Genomic DNA, 23,076 nt, shown 5'->3' with positions numbered 1-23,076 from the left:
ATATGATTTTATACTATCATATGAAACCTCATGTTAAAGGGGGTGTGGATTGGTCAAGGGTGTGTGAATAACCATAGCCATAAAAATCCCTTAGATGGCACAGTCAGTACCACGTGTCCCACAACAAAAGACATCTTTTCTTTTAACAAGTTTTGAAACTAGCCCTAATGTCCGATCTGAATGAGTTTCTCTGAGACAAGATGTCATATCTAAACCCATAAAACATCTTCAATCCTTTTTGTTAAAGCATATATGTATCTAAAAGTATGTAGCTTTAAACAACAATGCTACTTATTGATGATAATTTTAGTAATATGAAGTTAATCTTGTCACATAATTAATAATAATGACTACCTCTACCTCAGCTCCACTAATCTTAAGAATTAACTGTTGGGATTTTTGGAAGAAATGGGAAAGTGCCTAACACATGTTTGGGCCTTACAAACAACTAAATGGGCCGAATAAAGGGGAAAGTGGAAAACAAAATCTCTAGATCGTTGCCTCGAATAGTCGAATCTCAATTAACATTACAGATTTTGATATGAACATCTAGAGTGGTAGCAAGCTATGATTATAATTCTTTAATCCTAATATTTTGATATAGATAACATATTCATTTTTACAAATTTGCTCAATATGTTATATCCAAATGTATAATATCGTAACGATAAATAATACAGCGTGACAACATAATTGACGAAGGAAAATTGAGTTATTGGCATAAATAATGGAACTTCATGGCTCTATATTCTACGTCTCATGAGACTAGTGCCTTTTAGTAGGACAGATGCTGTTACAAGTGTTATAGTTGAGGGGTCTGTTTGTAAAATTGTATTAGTATGGGGCTAATTGTGTAATAAGTCAGATAGTTAGTTGAACAGTTAGTTAATCGAGTCTGTACTAATACCGTTGGGTTTGTTAATGAGGAGATCGATTAATTGTTATCCTAATTTCTGAGTTTATCTCTCTACTTCTGTTCGTTCATATCAATTGGTATCAAAGCTCAACCGATTCTAGACCTTTTGTTTCAATTTGATTCAATCTGTTCTATTCTTTTGTTTCAATTCTGGAATTTATCAATTGTTCAATCAATTCCTTTCTAATCCGATCCATTTGTAGCCGGAATTGATCAATTGTTGATTAATTTCTTCCGATTAAACGTTCTATTTGCCCTACAATTGAACCTATTTGTTCACCGGAATTCTTCGCCGGAGTTACAATTCTGTCATATTCATTCAATTCTTCCGTCAATTTCGATTTAATTCTGTTATGACGACTACGAGAAGCCAAGCGGAAATTGATAAAACCGTCCGCGAACACTCAAACGCATTGGCGAAAATCAATTCGTTTATGGATGAATCTCATCAATCTTTCGCTGATATTCGAGCAATGCTGGACAAGATTGTGCCTTCTAATTGTTCAAAAGGACCTTCTAATCATTCTGGAATGAGTTTGGATTTGAACAATTTTGCAAGAACTGATCGTTTGTTCAGATTGGGGAAAATCGAATTCCATAAGTTTGATGGAACTGCAGACGTGGAAGACTGGATTGCTAAGTCCCAACATTTCTTTGATGTTGATGAAACTCCAGAGATGCACAAGGTTCGTTATGCTGTGATTAACTTGGATGGGAAGGCTATGAAATGGCACAATAATTTCATCAAGAACAGATCCATTACCAGTGTCTCATGGGCTGAATATTCAAGAACAATCATTGATCGGTTCTCTTCTAATAACACTAGGAAACTTACTAGTAAGGAGATGGATGTTAAGAGATCTAAAGGCGAATGTTTTTGGTGTAATGAAAATTCACACCCACTCATAAATGTCCAAATAAACAACTTTATGTCATTGAGTTGTATGGGGATGAAGAGGAGATTATACCTTTAGTGGATAGTGAATCACAACTCAATGAACCTATTGTCAATGAACCACTCATTTCTATTCATGCTTTAACCAGAGTACCTTCCTATTCCACCATGCAAGTGGTGGGCAATAAACGTTTACAGATCTTTATAGACTCTGGATCAACTCACAATTTTATGGATGAACAATTGGCACAAAAACTTAGATGTCAAATGAAGAGTATTAAGGGAATGAAAGTAGGTGTGGCAAATGGTACACAATTAGAATGTGTTAAGGTCTGCCCTGACTTTCAGTGGCAGATGCAAGGGTTATGGTTCAAGGCAGATGTGTTAGTGATTCCTTTGGGTAACTATGATATGGTTCTAGGGATTCAATGGCTGATCCCTCTTGGCAACATTGTATGGAATTTCCAGGAATTGACTATGCAATTCACTATGGCAGATAAAGTATATCAGTTGAAAGGAAATAAGTCTAATACTTTATCTTTATGTTCCACTGAAGTTATGAGTCACTTAATTAAGGCTAATGACCAAGTGGTGCAATCTCAGTTGTTCAGCCTGCAAGTGGAACACGATAAAGAACAATTCCAACATAGAACTGTGGTTTCTAAAGAGGTTAATCATGAGGCTATTCTGTTGTTATTACAAGAATTTGAAGATGTTTTTCAAACACCGTCTTCTCTTCCTCCAGCTAGGAAATTTGATCATAGGGTATTATTAAAAGATGAAACTGTGGCAATCTATCAAAAACCCTATAGATATCAGTCGGCTCAAAAAGACATAATTGAAAAGATGACAAGGGAATTATTAGATACAGGGGTAATAAGGGGAAGTTCAAGCCCTTTTGCTGCTCCTGTAGTGTTAGTCAAAAAGAAAGATGGAAGTTGGAGGATGTGTAATGACTAGAGAAAGTTGAATGTGGCTACACCCAATTCTATTGATTGAGGAACTGTTAGATGAATTGGGTGGTGCAACAATCTTTTCCAAATTAGATTTAAGATCTGGTTATCACCAGATTAGGATGTTTGCTGATAATGTCCACAAAACAGCATTCAGGACTCATGAAGGGCATTTCGAATTTTTGGTTATGCCATTTGGCTTAACCAATGTGCCAGCAACTTTCCAGTCACTCATGAATCACACCTTCCAAAAGCTGTTGAGAAAATCAGTCCTGGTATTTTTTGATGACATTCTGGTCTTTAGTAAATCACTGGATCAACATGTTATTCATTTGAGAGAAGTGTTAGAACTCTTAAGATCTAATAAACTCTACGCTAGACTTTCTAAATGTAATTTTGGTGGTCAATTAGTAGAGTATTTGGGACACATAATCTCCCATGAGGGAGTTGCCACTGATCCAAAGAAGGTTGAAGCTATTCAACAATGGCCCACACCTGCTAACATCAAACAGTTAAGAGGATTTTTGGGCTTATCGGGTTACTACAGAAGGTTCATAAGATCTTATGGTCTTTTGGCTAAGCCACTTACCAACCTATTAAGAAAAGATAGTTTTGAATGGACTGAAGAAGCTTCCTTGGCTTTCAATACTCTCAAACAAGCTTTGTGCTCTCCTCCTGTCTTAGGTTTGCCTGATTTCTCTAAAACTTTTGTTTTAGAAACTGATGCATCATCTATGGGAATTGGAGCTGTTCTTATGCAAGACTCTCATCCCCTAGCTTTCATCAGTAAAGCATTGTGTCCTAGACAACAGGCTTTATCAGTGTATGAAAAAGAGTTATTGGCTATTATATTTGCAGTTAAGCATTGGCATCATTACTTGTCTATGGGGCATTTTATAATTAGAAGTGATCAGAAAAGTTTAAAATACTTACTGGAACAGAAGCTAACTACTCCCCTGCAACATGTGTGGTTATCTAAAATGGTGGGGTATAACTATGACATTGTGTATAAAAAGGGTGTGGATAATCAAGTTGCTGATGCTTTATCCAGAGTCTAGGGTCCAACTTTATTCACTCTAACCCTGTCTACACTAGATTCTACTCTATTAATCAAAGATTCCTGGAAATCAGATTTGAAGTTGCAAGAAGTCATACAAAAATTATCTCAAGGATTTAATGTTTCAAATTATAAATGGGAAAATAATTTGTTGACCAAGAAAAACAGAATTGTGGTGGGCAAGAATCCAACTTTACATAATGACATTATCCAATTCAGTCACAGTTCAGCAGTAGGGGGTCATTCAGGGGTTCATGCCACAGTTCAGAGGGTCAAGAGTATGTTTAAATGGAGAGGTTTGAATAAACAAGTCAAACAATTGATTAGGAATTGTGAGGTATGCCAAAGGGGAAAACATGAAAACACAGCTTTTCCAGTTCCTAAATACATATTTTCAGACATCTCTATGGATTTTGTGGGAGGATTTCCTAAAGTTCAAGGTAAAGACTCGATCTTGGTCATTATAGATAGGCTAACTAAGTATGGCCACTTCATTCCTTTGGGTCATCCTTATACTGCTGCAACAGTTGCTCAACTGTTTCTAGACCATGTATTCAAATTGCAAGGCTGGCCTCAGACTATAGTATCTGATCGAGATCCTTTGTTTATGAGCAACTTTTGGAAAGAGTTCACCAGATTACATGGCATACAGTTAGCAATGTCTACTGCTTACCATCCTCAATCGGATGGACAAACAGATGCATTGAATCTTACCTGACTCTAAGCACAAATACTAGCTGGATAAAATGGGTTTCCCTAGCTGAATGGTGGTACAACACAAATTTCCATTCTACACTAAAAATGACACCATTTCAAGCATTATACGGGTATGCACCACCTATCTTTATTCCTTATATACATAAAGATTGTCAAGTAGCAGTTGTGGATGAATTGTTATGTGAAAGAGAAGATGCAATTCAGGAACTTAGACAGTCTTTAATTAGAGCTCAAAACCGTATGAAGCAATTGGCAGATAAGCATAGATCTGAAAGAGAATTCCAAATTGGCAATTGGGTTTTTTTAAAACTTCATCCCTATTGTCAAAACTCTTTGAAACAGGGGAAAGCGAATAAACTAAGCCCCAAGTACTATGGACCTTTTCTTATTGTTGAGAGAATACGAAGGGTAGCTTACAGACTTGATTTGCTAGCTGAAGCCCAGGTGCACCCATGTGTCACTTTTGAAATTGGCTCATGGTCCAGTTACTTCAATTACACCGCTTCCGGTTCAAACAAGATTCAATTTTTCTCTAACTGTTGTTATTGATAAGCGTATGATAAAAAAGGGTAATCGTGCATGTGCTCAAGTGCTAATGTCACACCCCACCTTCGGGCCTAGGCGTATGACTAATAGTTGGTACCTGTTTTACAAATATATCAGAGTTACATTCTTTTAGCGGAAGTCATAAAATATTATTATAATAAAATCTCGGGAATTTAATACCCATTTTGATATTTCAAATGCTTGCCATTTAAAAATATGATTCTTCTCAATATTTTAATTAAAACATATGAGCCATCAGATCACTTCTAATGACTATGTCCCCAATCTTCTAATCTGGCTTGCTTGTCTGTTCTACCTTTACTGTTTCTCTGAAATGTAGGGGAAAAATACGTCAGCTATGTGCTAGTGAATAACGCTGACTCAATAAAAATTTTTTCATAATTCATCATAATATAATCATATACAAAATCACCTTCGTTATGATACAACACCAATAGTGTTCAACGACTCAGTGGGCCTCATCCCATCTCATCAGAACTAAAAATACCAATAGACCACATAATCGGACTTCACTCGCCTTAGAGACAGTCACTTGCCTCATGGTCAGTATGATTGTAGTGGCCTACTACAAATCATATATGAATGGATCCAGACACATGTATTTTAGCCTGAGTGTTTAGTACTACCTTGTATCAAAACGTTTTTAGAGGATTTGAACCAACCCTCATGCAAATACTTTCATAACTCTTTACATATGGATAACAGTCCATAGTTTATAAGAGTAATCATTTCATAAACATAGAGGATTTGTACCAATCCTCATATAAAATCTTTTCTGACTCTTTATCTATGGATAACCCTCCATAGTAAATAAATACCTTTAAAACAGTACATAGACGTATTTACGTCATAAAACATTTCACACTATAAAAAGGTTTGGACGTATTCACCTTTGTTCTTGATCAGTGTATCTTTCTGATTTTTGCATTCTTTCTATCTCGGACCTATAATACGAGAACAACCTTTGTATAAATATCTAGATCAATGATCTAGCTTCAGATTTATAGTCTGTTTCGCATAGCTTAACTTTGACAATCAGTTCTTTAAAACATTTGGACCTTTAGTCCATTTGTCTATTCATTAATCATATACTATGTTTCTTCTTCAGGAAGAAATATTTATATTGGGTTTCTTCTTCAAGAAGAAACTTTATTTTAACTATAACATTTGTGTATATTTCTTTTAATCATAGAGAAATATTATTTTATTTCTCACATTTCTTAATCACAAAGAAAACAATACTTTGACTATAACATTTACTTATGAAAAGGTATATTATGTTTATCAGTAATCAAGGTTCAGGCTATACTTCCGACCATAGTCTAAGCCTTTATAATAATAAAATAATAACTTAAGCAGAATACCTACCTCATGCGGGTATTTTTATTGCCTAAGTTTTGCACGGGCAGCACTTCTACTCCCTTATCACTTATTGAAACTTAAATCGTCAGGACCTCGCTTCCAGCTTGCTTAACACATCTACGGATCGTTAAAACTCTAGTTCTTGCACAATTACGAGAAATCGGGACCATGGAACCTTATAGTGGTCGGGCACGCCTCCCAAGGTTGTGTGTGTGTGAAGAAAGGTGTTTTTGGGATGTGAATGCTTTAAACCCGTAGCCCCCTTTTATAGGCAAAGTTTTGCCCACCATCGCGTAGCGCGATGGACCTTTCCCTAGGCCATCGCGTAGCGTGACGCCGCAATACATAAGATTGTGCCACGTGTTGACACGTGGTTGGACACGTGGACTGGGTTACTTAACCGGGTCATCGCGTAGCGAGATACCCCTTTCCTTCTGGACCATCGCGCAGCACGACACCCCCTTTTTGTAACTTTCTGGGAAACATCATCGCGTAGCGCGATGCTAAACATATCCTATTCATCGCGTAGCATGATGGGTCTAAAAATTTTTATTTTCAGCCCTTTAATTTTCAAAATTGATGTTTTTAATCCGAAACTTAAATAGGGTATTTCTCGAGATGTTACAGCTAATTCGTTGGAATGAATTACCTGTGACATCTGCCCCGATCCGACCCGACCCAGGTACCCGTTCTCTGACCCGATCTCTCTTTTATGATTTAATATTTATTTATACTTATATTTTACTTTTAATAATAATAATAATATATATTTCCTTCCCGCCTTTTTCTCTCTCTTTCTTTCCGCCGTCCCCTCCCTCTCCTTCTCTCTTTCCGCTTTGTTTCCCTCTCCTTTGCTTGTCCTTTGGTTCTTCCCACCTAAGGATGTCTGCAGCTCCACGCGCCAGACTCCTTACATGGAAGCCTGCGTGAAGACATCTTGTTCCTGCGATGCGTGAAGAGAACTCTTCTCGCAGCGCGCTAAGAATGCATGTTCTTCCCGCAATGCGCTAAGAATGTATGTTCTTCCCGCGATGCGCTTAGAATTCTTGTTCTTCACGCAGCGCGCTAAGGATTTGTGATTCTTCCCGCAGCACGCTAAGGTTCGTTGTGCCAGCCTTCGCGCTCGCGCACTCAGCCTTCTCGCGCTTGACCCTTTAGTCTAGTCTTCTGTTTATTCTAGCCGTTTGCTTTTGTAATGTCTTTTCTTCTGAGCTGTTGACCTAACCTATCTAATGTCTGAATAGTTACTTTCGGCGCAGCATGCGCACCAACCCCATTGGTTGACAGAAAAAGTGACTGACATTATCTTTTGAGATCTGCTTTTGCCATGCTTGACCAGTACCTTTATCTGAACCGCCCATGCCTGTTACTGTTCCCTGTCAGCTTTTATCTTGCCCCCTGCAGCTGCCATATCTTTTGATATCTTTTGCTTTTGGAATCTTTTACTTTTTGAGATCTTTTCCCCTTTTTCTAGGGATTGTGTTCCCTAGGGTTTCTCTATAAATAATAGTATTATTTTTCATAACACATCACACACAAACACTTAATCTCTCCTGTTCTCTTGCTCCTTGCTCTCTGCCGTCTTCCTCTCTGCCTCCGTCGTCCTTCCTGTTCTGCCCTGCTTTTCCGGTAATATATATTATATATAATAATTTACTTATTTAATTATGCTAACTTATAATCAAGACTTAAAACCAATCGTTAAAACAATAATCTTATTTATAGGTTAACTTGTGCTTGTTTAAAGTTGGTTCTTGCTTTATCTATCACCGCATCGTTTATCATGTGAGTTATCTCGTATCTAATCCCTTTTTATTTTAAATGCTTTGGGATGTTCATGTGTTCATACAAAACTTGAGTCTTAAACTTGTTTATGAACTTTAGTCGCGCAGTATCCCATGTGTTGAGGACGTTTACTTGGCTGTTTATTTGTATGTGTGTATCATTAACCGCTTTGTTCGGCCTATTCCGCAGTTCCGTTGGTACCATTAGTTGAACACGGGAGACCTATCGTTTACGGTTTTCTTGGTTTACACTTGCACAGATGTTTTCTCGTTTTTATGCTCAATTGGGAGCATGGATTGAACTATGATCTATGAACTATCTTAGGCTTGATCACAATCTGATTACACCCTTGTTAAACTCTAGACATACACGTGTTGCGCGCAGATTTACTGTGATTATCTATGATTATCTATTAAACTTGATTTCTCACCAACACGCAAGTGTTTGACGTTTATTTTAACACATGTTCAGGTTTGCAGTAGCTGTTTTGGAGCTTGTGGACACGTAGGACGTTTTTACTTTTGGACCTAGAATTAAAATGTATCAAGACAAGTTCATGTTGTTTGAATGTTATAATTTATAATATATTGATTTATGTTTGATTTATGTTCTTTATTTTCCCTGCTGCGCGGTGCGCGATAAAATGTGTATTAATAAATATTGACACCAATAGTGTCGCGAGTAATGAAGCAATATGTGGCGCCCCGATGTATAATCCGCCTTTGGTCGGGGTGTTACAGATTGGTATCAGAGCTCGTTGACTTTAGGATAGGTGGTTAGACGTAACGGCCTAGAATACCTAAGAGTCCCTTCTCGCGCATGAGAGAAATCTCATGTTTGCGCGCTTATTGTTAATTACTCGTTATTTATGAATATGCTCGCGCTTGCGCAGTATATGATTTTATGATTTATTTCGCGATATTTCGACTTTTGTTGAATTTCGATTTTATTGTTTTTCTTACATATTCGTTTGTTGGGTTTGAAAATCCGAAAAGTCATGGTGATACATAAATAGTTGATTTTCAATTTCCATTTACGATTATGTTCTGAGGTTGGAGACTTGAAAAGTCATGGTGATACATGAATTGTCAACCTCCAATACTCATTTTCTTGTATGTTTTATATTGAAGATTGAAAAGTCATGGTGATACATGAATCGTCAATCTCCAATACTCGTTTACTAGCTATTTTAAATTGAGAACTCGGAAAGTCACGGTGATACGTGAATTGTCGGTTCTTGATTCGAATTTGTTACCCTTATTAAGTCTGCATTTAAAGTCATTTATTTTACTTTAACTTTTGATAGTATCTAACTCTGCGAAACCAAGCTTTATAAGATTAAAACTTTGCGCTAAAACCAAGATATTAACTAAAATTTAAAACTTTTATAGAATGCCTCCGCTATCTCGCCGATTTCAGAGAAGAGAAGCCTCGCGCGTGCGTAGACAGCAACGTTCCCAGGAAATGGCCGCCGCAATAGCCCAAGCTTTGAGCCAAAACAATGCTAATACCTCCAGTTATAACATTAAGTCCTTTAATGCGGGTAACCCTCCGAAGTTCACAGGTCTTGAAGGAGCCACCGTGATGCTCCAATGGCTTGAGAAGATTGAAAACACTTTCCTCCATACCCAATGCCCCTCAGAAAGACGAACCCTATATGCTTCCAGTGTCCTGGAATCCAGAGCGCTTACATGGTGGAATGGAGTAGCTCATGCGCGTGGCGCAGAGGCTGCTTCTAGCATGACATGGGAGGAATTCAAGGAAATTCTTACGCGAGAATTCTGCCCTCCCAACGAAGTTAAGCGCCTGGAGGAAGAATTCTGGAACTTGAAGCAATACAGCGGTGAAGCGCGCGAGTACGCGACGCGCTTCCACGAGCTAAGCTTACTGGTCCCTCACCTTGTTACCCCTTCCCGCCGAGCAATCGAGAAATTTCTTGGGGGTCTCCCCATGGAAATTCAAGATTCTGTATGGGCCAGAAACCCAGTTACCCTCTCTGACGCCATCGAATTGGCCGCTGTGCTCAGCGACAACCATGTCAGAGCAGGAACCCTGTTCCTGCGGGGAACTGAGAAGACCAAACCCACCAAGACTGTCCCTGAACCAACAGAAACCAAACCAGAACCCTCAAACCATAACCAGAAACGTAGGCGCAGACAAGCCTATGCGCTTACCAACCCGCCCATTACCCAACAACCCATTTACCAACCTCCAGTTTACGCGCCTAACCCACTGTCAACCTACCCAGCACCTCCTGTAGTCCACAACTATGCCTTAACCAATCCAGCACTTCCTGCCCCGCCAACTAAGAAACCTTACACAGGAAACCAACCCTTTTGCCCAACTTGTAGACTTCATCACCCACCTCAAGTCCCGTGTCGACAATGTAACCGATGTGGCCGCGTAGGTCACTCCGTTGAGTACTGTAGAACCCCTCCCTCCAATCCGATTGCGCCAACACCACCAGCCTACCCGCAGAACCCACAGCCAACTTACCAAAACCCACGACCCAGATCGTGCTTTAACTGCGGTGATCCAAGTCATTTCCGGAACGCGTGCCCAAGGCTACAAGTTCAGATTACTCAAGCGAATCCGGTGAACCAAATTTCGAACCAAGTGACGCGTGGCCGAGCTTTTAACATAACCGCGCACCAAGCGCAAGCGAATAACGACGTAGTTAATGGTACATTTTTGCTTAATGGATTTTATGCATCTATGCTTTTTGATACTGGCGCTGATCGAAGTTTTATTTCTCGCGCCTTCGAGCGGAAGCTTGCGCGACCGCGCGATAATTTAAAAGAAGATTTTTCAGTTGAATTGGCTAATGGTGAAACTGTTTTAATTAACTCTGTGATTAAAGATTGCACGCTTAACCTTAACGAAAACGATTTTCTGATCGACCTCATCCCTATGCCTCTTGGAAGCTTTGATGTTATCATTGGTATGGACTGGCTCTCGAAGAATCGCGCCGAAGTTATTTGCGCCAAGAAATTGATTCGCATACCTCGAGGAAATGGTGATCTTCATATCTACGGCGAAAAACCCTCCAGTGGTCTTAAACTTATGTCTTGCGCCGAAGCCCAAAGACTCATGCGGAAGAAGTGTATTGCATTTCTAGCCCATGTGGTTAAACCCGATGAAGGAAAGAAGCTTCGCGATATCCCTGTTGTGCGTGATTTTCCTGAAGTTTTTCCTGATGATCTTCCTGGTATCCCTCCCGCTCGTGAAGTCGAGTTTCGTGTTGATCTTGTCCCTGGTGCTTCCCCCGTAGCTAAATCTCATTACCGTCTTGCACCCGCTGAGATGCAAGAATTGGCCCGCCAACTTCAAGAGTTGACTGCTAAAGGATTCATCCGCCCTAGCTCTTCGCCCTGGGGTGCTCCGGTGTTGTTCGTTAAAAAGAAAGATGGATCGTTTCGCATGTGTATTGATTACCGCGAGTTGAACAAACTCACCATTAAAAACCGGTATCCCTTACCGCGTATTGACGACCTCTTTGATCAACTCCAAGGTGCCTCCTGTTTCTCGAAGATCGATCTCCGTTCTGGTTATCATCAGTTGCGTATCCGCGATGAAGATGTTCCGAAGACTGCTTTTCGTACTCGTTATGGCCATTTTGAATTCTTGGTCATGTCCTTCGGTTTAACCAACGCACCCGCCATTTTCATGGATCTTATGAATCGGGTGTGTAGGCCTTTCTTGGATAAATTCGTGATCGTGTTTATCGATGATGTTCTGGTGTATTCTAAGACCAAGGCCGAGCATGAGCAACATCTCCGATTGGTATTGCAAAAGCTTAGAGCCGAGCAACTCTATGCTAAGCTTTCCAAGTGTGAATTTTGGTCTGATGAAGTACAGTTTCTTGGTCATGTTGTAAACAAGATGGGTATTCATGTCGACCCATCCAAGATTGAAGCAATCAAGAACTGGATTACGCCATCCTCTCCTTCTGAGATCCGTTCCTTTCTGGGCTTAGCTGGTTATTACCGGCGTTTCATTTCGAACTTCTCAAAGATCGCTTTGCCTTTAACAGCTCTTACGCACAAAGGTAAACCATATATTTGGGGCTCGAAGCAAGAAGAAGCCTTTCTGACGCTCAAGCGTTTGTTGTGTGAAGCTCCTGTTCTTGCGCTACCTGAGGGTAATGATGATTTTGTCGTGTATTGCGACGCATCCAACCAAGGTCTCGGTTGTGTTCTTATGCAACGAGGCAAGGTTATCGCTTATGCATCGAGGCAACTTAAGGTTCATGAAAAGAATTATACAACTCACGACCTCGAACTAGGTGCAGTTGTTTTTGCCTTGAAGATCTGGAGACACTACCTTTATGGTACTAAGTGTATCCTCTACACTGACCATAAAAGCCTTCAGCATATCTTTGATCAAAAAGAACTTAACATGAGACAACGCCGATGGAACGAACTCATCAGCGATTACGATTGTGAGATCCGGTATCATCCTGGTAAGGCTAATGTGGTAGCCGATGCGCTCAGCCGAAAACCCTGCCAACTTAATTGTATCTTGCCGCGCACCCAGCTTCACTTCGCGCCGATTCAAAGCAACCTTGAATCGCGTATTCGTGACGCGCAGCGCGCATCCATCAGTAATGGCAACCTTCGCGCCGAGTTAGCGTGTGGCGCGGAAGCGCACTTTGTCCCTAATCTGAGTGGAATTCTCTGCTATCTTAATCGCATCTGGATCCCTTGTGATGAGAATCTTCGCGCTGATATCCTTTGTGAAGCGCACAAATCTCGATATTCTATTCATCCTGGCGCTGATAAGATGTACAAGGATTTGCGCATTACTTATTGGTGGCCTGGCATGAAAAAGGATATTGCTGTGTTCGTAGCTAAGTGCCTGACTTGTTCTAAAGTTAAAGCTGAACACCAACGCCCATCTGGTTTGCTCGAACAACCAGAAATTCCTACGTGGAAATGGGAATGTGTAGCGATGGACTTTATTACCAAGTTACCTTTGACAGCAAGCAAACATGATAGCATTTGGGTAATAGTGGATCGATTGACTAAATCTGCTCACTTTCTGCCCATTCGTGAAAACTACCGTGTTGAGCATCTCGCGCAGCTTTATGTCAAGGAAATCGTCTGCCGCCATGGTACTCCTTTGAGCATCATATCCGATCGCGATGGCCGTTTTATATCTCGCTTTTGGAAATCTCTCCAATCTGCGCTAGGAACTCGCTTGGACATGAGTACGGCATATCATCCTCAGACTGACGGTCAGTCTGAGCGAACTATTCAAACTCTTGAGGATATGCTCCGATCTTGTGTTCTTGATTTTGGAGGTAATTGGGATTCACACCTGCCTTTGATCGAGTTTTCTTATAACAACAGCTATCATTCCAGTATCGGTATGGCCCCATTTGAAGCACTTTACGGTCGTAAATGCCGCTCCCCAATTTGTTGGAGCGAAGTGGGTGAAACTCAAATCACAGGACCCGAACTTGTTCAAGAGACAACCGATAAAATCGCCAAGATCCGTGATCATCTGCTGACTGCTAGAAGCCGACAGAAGAGTTACGCAGATCGTAGGCGAAAGCCTCTCGAATTTCAAGTTGGTGATCTTGTTCTCCTCAAAGTGTCGCCTTGGAAAGGTGTTGTCCGCTTTGGGAAGAAGGGTAAGCTTGCTCCTCGTTATGTTGGTCCATTCAAGATTCTCGCGCGTGTGGGAAAAGTTGCCTACAGACTTGACCTGCCGCCCGCGCTCAGTAATGTGCATCCAACGTTCCATGTATCCAATCTCAAGAAGTGTTTAGCTGACGAGAACCTTCACATTCCACTTGATGAAGTTCAAGTTGATGAATCCATGCATTTCATTGAGAAGCCTGTTGAGATTATGGATCGCGAGGTTAAGCAAACCAAGCGCAGTCGTATCCCTATCGTGAAAGTTCGCTGGGAGTCCAAGCGCGGAGCCGAGTTTACATGGGAAAGGGAAGATCAAATGAAGATCAAGTACCCGCACCTGTTCTCTGCGCAACCTACTTCGAGATAAATTTCGGGACGAAATTTCTTAAAGTAGGGGAGACTGTGACATCTGCCCCGATTCGACCCGACCCAGGTACCCGTTCTCTGACCCGATCTCTCTTTTATGATTTAATATTTATTTATACTTATATTTTACTTTTAATAATAATAATATATATTTCCTTCCCGCCTTTTTCTCTCTCTTTCTTTCCGCCGTCCCCTCCCTCTCCTTCTCTCTTTCCGCTTTGTTTCCCTCTCCTTTGCTTGTCCTTTGGTTCTTCCCGCCTAAGGATGTCTGCAGCTCCACGCGCCAGACTCCTTACATGGAAGCCTGCGTGAAGACATCTTGTTCCTGCGATGCGTGAAGAGAACTCTTCTCGCAGCGCGCTAAGAATGCATGTTCTTCCCGCAATGCGCTAAGAATGTATGTTCTTCCCGCGATGCGCTTAGAATTCTTGTTCTTCACGCAGCGCGCTAAGGATTTGTGATTCTTCCCGCAGCACGCTAAGGTTCGTTGTGCCAGCCTTCGCGCTCGCGCACTCAGCCTTCTCGCGCTTGACCCTTTAGTCTAGTCTTCTGTTTATTCTAGCCGTTTGCTTTTGTAATGTCTTTTCTTCTGAGCTGTTGACCTAACCTATCTAATGTCTGAATAGTTACTTTCGGCGCAGCATGCGCACCAACCCCATTGGTTGACAGAAAAAGTGACTGACATTATCTTTTGAGATCTGCTTTTGCCATGCTTGACCAGTACCTTTATCTGAACCGCCCATGCCTGTTACTGTTCCCTGTCAGCTTTTATCTTGCCCCCTGCAGCTGCCATATCTTTTGATATCTTTTGCTTTTGGAATCTTTTACTTTTTGAGATCTTTTCCCCTTTTTCTAGGGATTGTGTTCCCTAGGGTTTCTCTATAAATAATAGTATTATTTTTCATAACACATCACACACAAACACTTAATCTCTCCTGTTCTCTTGCTCCTTGCTCTCTGCCGTCTTCCTCTCTGCCTCCGTCGTCCTTCCTGTTCTGCCCTGCTTTTCCGGTAATATATATTATATATAATAATTTACTTATTTAATTATGCTAACTTATAATCAAGACTTAAAACCAATCGTTAAAACAATAATCTTATTTATAGGTTAACTTGTGCTTGTTTAAAGTTGGTTCTTGCTTTATCTATCACCGCATCGTTTATCATGTGAGTTATCTCGTATCTAATCCCTTTTTATTTTAAATGCTTTGGGATGTTCATGTGTTCATACAAAACTTGAGTCTTAAACTTGTTTATGAACTTTAGTCGCGCAGTATCCCATGTGTTGAGGACGTTTACTTGGCTGTTTATTTGTATGTGTGTATCATTAACCGCTTTGTTCGGCCTATTCCGCAGTTCCGTTGGTACCATTAGTTGAACACGGGAGACCTATCGTTTACGGTTTTCTTGGTTTACACTTGCACAGATGTTTTCTCGTTTTTATGCTCAATTGGGAGCATGGATTGAACTATGATCTATGAACTATCTTAGGCTTGATCACAATCTGATTACACCCTTGTTAAACTCTAGACATACACGTGTTGCGCGCAGATTTACTGTGATTATCTATGATTATCTATTAAACTTGATTTCTCACCAACACGCAAGTGTTTGACGTTTATTTTAACACATGTTCAGGTTTGCAGTAGCTGTTTTGGAGCTTGTGGACACGTAGGACGTTTTTACTTTTGGACCTAGAATTAAAATGTATCAAGACAAGTTCATGTTGTTTGAATGTTATAATTTATAATATATTGATTTATGTTTGATTTATGTTCTTTATTTTCCCTGCTGCGCGTGCGCGATAAAATGTGTATTAATAAATATTGACACCAATAGTGTCGCGAGTAATGAAGCAATATGTGGCGCCCCGATGTATAATCCGCCTTTGGTCGGGGTGTTACATTACCAGTCACTGATGCAACGTGGGAAAGTTTGAAAGAGATGCAATTAAGATTTCCTGATTTCCAGTTTTGAATTTTGTGGTCAAAATTAGTTTGGGAAGGAAGTATTGTTACAAGTGTTATAGTTGAGGGGTCTGTTTGTAAAATTGTATTAGTATGGGGCTAATTGTGTAATAAGTCAGATAGTTAGTTGAACGGTTAATCGAGTCTGTACTAATACCGTTGGGTTCGTTAATGAGGAGATCGATTAGTTGTTATCCTAATTTCTGAGTTTATCTCTCTACTTCTGTTCGTTCATATCGATATTCTACGTCTATTTGCTTAAGAAACTTCGTGTAGTAAGGTCATGGATGAAATCCACCAAATTTATGCTTGATGATTTTGGGGTCCAAATGCTAAATTTGTGGGATTTAGATAAGAGGTTTACTGGCAAATTTTAGATCTTGTGATGATAAATTACTAATAACATCATGTTTGATGATAGTCTATATATTGAAACCACCAAATTTGGCATTTCACTACTCATTAAGACTTACAGGCTTTTTTATTTCGGCTCAGCCGAGGTAATGAAATTCTTGAAGACGGCCCTGCAAATTATACATTTTATATGTTGTTAGATAGCTATATGATGGTGTATTTATAAATTACCAGTGGTTATAGTTAAATTAATTATCTTATACAGTTATATGTGTTAGTTATGTGTTAATGATTGTTGGGCATTATGATACTAAAGATAATGTTAATGAATATGTATGTTGCAAAGGAAGTTTTCATTAACCATGATGGTGAGCATTTTAGTCTATCAACATAGAAAATGAATATTGTTATTTGTTTACATTACTCTTGATAATCCAAGTTTAATTTGGTCAAAAGGTTATTTGGGAATTTCTTGCTTTAATTAGGAAATTGAGCCGTGTTGGGATCCTATCTTTGATAGTGGGATCAAATGATAAGAAATGGTGATAAATTGTAGTTGGTGAAGTTATATGACGCTTATAGAATAATAAAGGCGCTATAACAAGCTTCACAAAACGGGTATAAGGTAATGAGTCACGACGAGTGTAAAATCCACACTTTCCAGTTTAGCATAGGGCCCAACATATTCTACGATGGGATCAATGTAGAATACGCCAGATTGTCACTCATACATCGCCTGGGTGCTGGCTTACAGCTTACGCCACCCTTTATGTTGAAGTCGTTCCACTTGATTGTTTTGGTTATCTTTATGAACCTTTATATTTCTACACGAGTATACTAATAATTACTATGTATAATGATGTAGGCAAGAATCCACAAGATTGATGATCGGGATCAAGGTCTTGAGGGTACCTTTGGATAAAGTCGTTTATTTTGTAACTATTTAAAAATGCTTTAAGGTGGGATTTAGGAGTTCAAATTAGTTAATAAGATCTATTGTATAAGTTACATATGAACGAGTATTTGAAAAGTTTTATATTGCTTAGCTTGAACATATATCCGCTTAATAATTCACAAGTTGAAATTTTGGGTGCATCAACACGTGGGGTGTTGTTTCACATTTCACACTCATCGAAGAGGTGAAATATGGTAGTAAAATGATTAGCCTATATACATTATTTAATGGTTAAGAAAATGAAAACAAATACGCCGCCCACAACCACGACCAACATCACGCTCCGACCCCTCTTCGGCCTTCACATGATCCTAACGCATAACCTAATCACAAAAGAAACTGCTTTCTTAGTGCTTGATTGCTTGTCTCCCTTATTAAAGCAACCCACAAATTAAAATTTTTTATGGCAAGAAAAGTGTGTTTTTGTTGAATCAAGTAAGTTCTTGTATTTAGTTAAAATAAGAAAAAATAAATAATGTTGGCCTAGAAAGCGACACAAAGGGATCTAAAAAGTGAGAAGAGAGTTGAATAATGGAAATTTTGTAAGGTAACATGTATAGTTGATGAAATAAATTTATAGAAGTATATATAATTGGGATAATTACGAAGGACACTCAACCAGAAATACAATTGTTAGGATAATTACAAAGAAAATATAATCAAATCATATTTTTTTAATTGTGTTTTGAGGATTATTTACAAATTTAGATCAATTAAATTTGTCATCTTGTATTTTTTTCCGGATATCCATGAGACAATAAATGTAAAGGTATATTAGTATATATACTAGCTTTAGAGCCTGTGTAATACAAGGGATGATCCAAATTATAAAGTTACAAGTAAAACAAATAATTACATAATATATATGAAAAAATGTATTACATCTATACTTATATCTATACTATGTGTACCTAAATTTGCTTTTATTTATATCATAAAATGATTTTTTTTCCAAAAACAAATGAACTTAATAGAAAAACAAAAACTAAAAAAAATGCACGTGCAAAAACGTACTCGAAAACGCTTCTTATATTGAAAATTTCATTCCCAATTCACATATGTATAATTGAAAGAATTTTAGTTACGAACTAATTTCGGGAAGAAGACTTCTTATATAATAGTAGCTCTGATCACTTAGCTTAAATATAGATAGAGCTTTACGTTTATTGATATATTTATCAATTTACCATCCATATAAAGAACATTAAATTGTAATGACAGATGCTCTTCAAGAACCATGTTTTTCTGAGCTATACTATGAAAAATATTTGAATAAGTTTGAGGGGATTCTTAACTTGGCCTTAATGACAACAAAAAAATAACATGTTAACCCATTCAATTTTTTGAATATTTTGCTTTATTTAAGCATAGTTTTACATAACATGCTTTCCTTACAACATTCAGATCACAATTGAGGAAAAAAATTATTGTTGACACAAATGTTTCAAATATGATAAAAGTTAGAAGCTTAGATAGGAATGATGGTGGCATGTAGAAGTGTTCGCCATCCTTTCTTAAATTTTAATTGTCGAGAGAGAAATAGTCAATTTGTCAAATCCCAAACCTTTTGATTATCTTCAAAAAGGCCTTTGAAAATAAATTTAAAACCCTAATCATGTTTTAAATTCTAACTTCATCCGTTTGACATTTTCAAATCAACACTTTGAATAAGTAACAAATTTGATGATAAATCTATTTGCATTCTCAAACTTTTAAAAATACCCAGATTACCTATTTTTGGCCCGTAACAATCAAATTTAAGTTTCACGAAAACCCCGAAACAATCCTTGATAAAAAAGCCAAAATTAAATATGATAAACTTTGTTATATATGAAAGTGATTGGTATATATTCTCCTTACATTTTAACATATATATGATGTATATAGTTTACCAAATTGAACGAAAAACATAAACTGATTGATTGAAAGCACGTATTTATAATTTATAAATTTACATGGCAATTTATAATAGATAATAATAATAGATAAATGGATTGATTTAAAAAAAATGAATCGACTTTTAAGGATATATATTTATAATTTAATGATTAAAAAATTGTATCTTAAAATGAAAACATATTCAAGTTTTATTTTTTTTACAATCTTCAACAATATACATAGTATAATATGTTAATTATATGCATTTTAAATTATATTCTTTTCAGACTTTAACAAACATGGAAATCTTGTTGATTTTTGGATATCATCAAGTATATTTTAGATATAGTAATATATTATGTTAATATTTATTTTTATAAAAATATATAGATATAATACAGGTAGGTTGTAAAAGAAAATTGAATAATTATTGATCTATAATATATATTAGGGTTAATTAAGAAAGAGCTGTGAGGTTTAATTACGAAACGACACGTGTCACAATTATTTTTTTTATTAGAAGAGTAGGGTATCATTAGCCCATTAGGTGAGTTACTTTTAATTTTAAACTATTATGAATATATAAATTTTCATGTGTTTAGATATTAAAATTAAAGGTTAGATGAATGTATAGACCGTGTTATGCTTTTTAGTCTATATATATTATTATAAATATCATAATCTCATATTAGTTTTTAAACACGTATCACTTCTAACATTAAACGCACCTCTAAACCTTCATCATAGGATATTGGCCGTTTCGTCCTCCTAAATCCATATTCATCTTCATTCAAGAGAAATCTTCTTATCTAGTAACTGAACAAAGATACTTATCAAGTTAACACAAACATTTACATTCAGAGTTAGGTTATAATAGGAAGTATAGTTTTTGTAAGAATGATAGGAAGTAATTTTGTCCATTGATTTTGAATATGGAGGGTTGAGATTAGTTTAGAGGGAAATCAAGTGTAAACATAAGGGAAAGGGTATAAAAGGAATAACACATTTGTTGACTTTATCTCTTCACATGCAAGGCACATGCCAAATTCTCCCATCATTTTTAAACGTCCATAACTTTTTTTCCCGATGTTTTTATTGAAAAACAAATTCACCATAATAACGAGTGTCTTTTTATTTTTTATATAAGTACCATATTGTTATATAAAAAAATTGAAAAAAAATAAGTGGGTTTTTACAAATTGTGTTTTACTAAAATTGTGTTTTATAAAATTGTGTTATACAATAGTATTTTTCATTGTTATACAATTGTGTTTTTTATTGTGTTTTTATAATTGTGTTTTTTTATAGTGTTTTTTTCCATTGTGTTTTTTACATTGTGTTTTTCATAGTGTTTTCCATTGTGTTTTTTCGAACTTTTCCGGCGAGGTGGTGGCGATGGGTGACGGTTGTTGGCGGCGGTGGGCAGTGGAGTGGTGGTGGCTGTAGGAGATGAGTGAAGATGTAATTGGGTTTTATGTAAGTGGGTTTTTGAAATTAATGTAAGTGGGTTTTGAGATTAAAGTAAGTGAGTTTTGATATTAAAGTGTTAAGACTAAAATACCCTCCTTCCTAGCCTTCTTAGAAAAATCAAAATTCTTATTTGAACATAACCCTTTACATTCAAGACATAATTGGGATGATTATTTAAAGATATGTAACAACTGGAAACAAGTTAGTATCAAAATGGAAACAATATAATTTTTTTATTACTAAGAATTATCTCCATTAAAACCTAATAAATGAAAAGGAAACTAAATCAATTATTAAATTTATATTTCTATAAAAATTCGGATCCTATTCAAAACTTAAATTGATGCTTATCCATATATTGGTGTATAAGTGTATAAATAAAGCAACTCGCTCATTCTAAATTATCTGAAACCATACATACAAACCACAGCATTCTGGTGCAGCTATAGCTTGAAGCTTTGATGTGATTTGAGGTAAGTACTTATCGTAACTTATATGTTCGTATTACTTGTCATTTTTGAGTTCACCAAGTTATCATTGTATTTAGAATTCGACATCGGCTTCATGTCACGAAACTTTGGATCAGGTGATAACTGTTTTCTATGTAGAAAGTTGAACTCTGTAAAAATCGGTTATGTCATTGTCATATGAGCCTTACTCATGTGATGTTTTGATAAACTTAATTTGTTTTGAAAGTATGAGATTTCACATCTTATGAAATTATTATTATTTTAAAATTTTTCATTAGATGAAATAATATACAACATGCAAAACAAATTTACAGGAAAATAAATTTTAAAATTATACTTAAATGTTTTTTTTTTATTTCATAATACTAAACATGATAATTTAATTTTTGTTTAACATTAACTAGTCATTAGTTTTTTTTTTTTTTTTTTTTTTTTTTGTAATTGTTTGTATCCTATTTTGATAATATTCGTTTGTTTTGAAACTATGAGATTGACATATTGTGAAACTAGGTTAGGTACCCGTATAATACACGGGTTTTAACAATAAAAACGGTAAAATTAGAAACTTCAAAAATACTTCTTATGTTGAAATAAACACCTATCGCAAAAGAAATCCTTTTAAATTTTATTTTTTGACGTAAGATCGCCAACTAATTTTATTTATTACATAAAACACAACATAAAAGAATACAATAAATAATAAATAGATTAAACAGGACAACCCTTAAACCCGTCCTATTGACCCAAACACAAACAATTTAGCTGACCCAAACACGAACAATTTAGCTAAAAGAAGTCGCCTCAAAGTTGATACAAAGCCTGTAAATTCGGTTGAAAACTTTCAAGCACCGGGAAATTAGGAAAACGTATTAGAATAACGTCAACAATTATCGGAGTTTAAACTCAATAATAATTGATAACAATAGTACAAAAAAAGTACACCGGTTACCTTTACCTTAATAACAGGGGACACCTATTTGATATACCACACAATGATTATATTGATATCAAAGCAAAATAGTCACGTACTATCAATAAACAAACTAAAAGCCAAAAATGATAATAAGACAAATATTAAGAAATATTGTGTATGTTGGAGCACCCTCATTGACACTGTATTGGAATAGGTTTTTCCTAAGCTTATTTTGCAACAGCATTCATTAGCTTTGCAGAAAATCTAGTTTATGCATATGTTTTTATTGGCCTTGAAACATCAAAGGCTAAAGGCAAATGTCTATAACCTTTTGACACTAAAGGCAAATGCATATGTTTTTAAAGGCAAATGTCTATAACCTTTTGACACTACACAAAACTAACATAAATGCCCAACAAAATAATTATAAAAAGAAATGTAATTTTTGTTGTGTCTATCTTATAGTTGACTCTTGCAGTCACAACAACTTAAACACATACATGAAAACCATGTTGAGACTTGAGAGTCAAATATGTATCCTTTTTTACATACAAGAAAAATAACACATAGAAGGTTGCATATGTAACTTTTGTTCAACATTAAGTTACATGTGAGGAAAGTAAACGGGATACTTTCTGGAACCAGAGGATATCTGCAAGTTTTTGGTTATGAACTACACCTAACAAACAATTTTGACTAATTATACAATGAGGTCATGAGGATGAGCTGCCCCAACATGCAAGCAGTCTAATACAGAGAAAAATATTAAAAGTTTTAAATAATTTAGTGGTATAACACAGTAAGCTTTT

Source organism: Bidens hawaiensis, unplaced genomic scaffold (genome assembly GCF_021521415.1).
Source record: "Bidens hawaiensis isolate Kalapana, Puna unplaced genomic scaffold, B.hawaiensis_p1.1 tig00045353_1, whole genome shotgun sequence".
Classification (NCBI taxonomy): Eukaryota; Viridiplantae; Streptophyta; class Magnoliopsida; order Asterales; family Asteraceae; genus Bidens; species Bidens hawaiensis.
This window is presented reverse-complemented; position numbering follows the sequence as displayed.